The sequence below is a fragment of the Thermobia domestica genome, chromosome 9, assembly GCF_964235325.1.
Source record: "Thermobia domestica chromosome 9, izTheDome1.hap1.1, whole genome shotgun sequence".
In the NCBI taxonomy this organism is placed as follows: domain Eukaryota; kingdom Metazoa; phylum Arthropoda; class Insecta; order Zygentoma; family Lepismatidae; genus Thermobia; species Thermobia domestica.
The window spans coordinates 62,831,708-62,833,655 of record NC_137462.1 but is presented as its reverse complement, the minus strand read 5'-3'; positions in this window follow the sequence as shown (position 1 = coordinate 62,833,655).

Sequence of the window (1,948 nt, the reverse complement as noted above, 5' to 3'; positions counted from 1 at the left end):
AACCCCCGTACCCCCTGCTTCGATACTCGATGAATGAAGTACCGCGCAAGTAGCCGTATGAAAGGAAAGGTTGGTTTGTTTTAAGAGAGAAGGGCCGCCCACAGGAGGGATGAATGGCGCAAGTTGTGCCATCGAGAAAAAAATTGGGGGGAATAAAAAAATTGGGGAAGAATTTTACTCTAATGTCGAATAAGTAATTTTGCTGTCGTCAGAATAACATTGAAACACGATGCGATTTTTTTTTTAATCTCGAGAATGAATCCCCCTACCCCCTGCTTAGAAACTCTATGAATGAAGTACCGCGCAAGTTGCTATATGAAAGGATGGCGCCAAGTTCTGGTGAACAACAGTTACAAACACTCAAGGAATCACTTTCAAATTTAGATTTGAAACTTGCCTATGTTGTCTGTTGAAAATTACAAAGTAGTTTGACATAATTGTGAGCTAATGGTAACCATACAGACAACAGCCAAGTTTCAAATCTAAATTTGAAAGTGATTCCTTGAGTATTTGTAACTGTTGTCCACCAGAACTTGGCGCCTATTTTTGTGATTTCAATTCTTTTTAAGGCCACTCGTACATGGCTCTTTTACAGGAATGTTTTTTGTTGGATATCACTTCTTTTTGTAGGCTAATTTCGAGGATAACATTTTCTTTTGGTATCAAACTCAGTAACTTGTAACTTGCGTCTTACTTTTCATGTACAAGGGAATTATATCAATATTTTGTAAAGAAAAAAATAATACTACTAATTGTAAAAAAAGAATACCTGTGCCATACACAGTGTGTAGAAGTTTTTATACCCTTCAATATCCTTATAGAACATATTTAGTATTGTACACTACCAAGACTACTAATAAAAGTAATGCCATTTTTATAATTACTACTGCCCCTACTACTACTACTACAAGCATTCTATAATACTACTACAGGAAATAAAAACAACAACAAAAATAACAATTACTAGTACTATAAAAACTACTGCTACACTGGGCAATTGTTTTTAGAGGACTTGAGTTTTGAGGAGGGAAGAGATTATTAGTTTTGGGGGGGAATGCGCCATCAGCTTTGGGGGGGATGGGCACCCCTGTATTAGACGATAAATATCAATGTAAATTCTCTCAGGTAGTACTTATTTCTGATATGCTCGGAAGGCGATGTCTTTGTGCTGAATTAACACACAAGTAACACGCTAAAGTGGTAGTCATTTTGTGTTGTTCCAACACCTCATTTTTTGCAGTGAAATGTTACTTCTTCATTTAATATTGGGCGCCTTACCAATGTGCAGCCCAAACGGCTGGATCAATTGGAAAAAATCCACAATTTTAGATTGAAAACCCACTTATTTAGATCAACTTTCCTTTGTTTCCATTTTTATTTTATTCATTTATTGTGTCTTTACTCATTAACGTAGTTGACGTATGGTACATACGGTACACAAATTTAAGGGGAATATTGCCCCCAGCTCTCCACAAATGACGTTCCTGGTTATAATCTGTCAAGAAACTAAAAATTTAATGGTTAATTTCAGTTATAATCGGAAGAATACGTGTGTGAAGTAGAAGGTTATAAAAGCATCAGCTTCGAGCACTGACCTTCCGTGAATTAAAATCGATTGAATGCACAGAAAAATCGTGTATCTCCGAACCACATAGAATTCTTAATAATTTATCTAACATTTAAATTTTAATGGAAGTGTTATTTCTTCAATCTTTATGTAAATATTTTCAACGGAGGAGCTTCTTACGCAATATTATTGCTGAAGATTCAAGTAACGCTGCATCATGTATTATCTGCATTTCACACGAGGAATGGTCGCATAGCAACTATTTCCCAAATAAATAGAAAACGATTACGAAACCGATGTCTTAACATAAAATTCTACTGCTTTTTATCTTTATTCTTATCTAACCTTTGAGACGATTGTATATAAAGCATTTCATTTTTC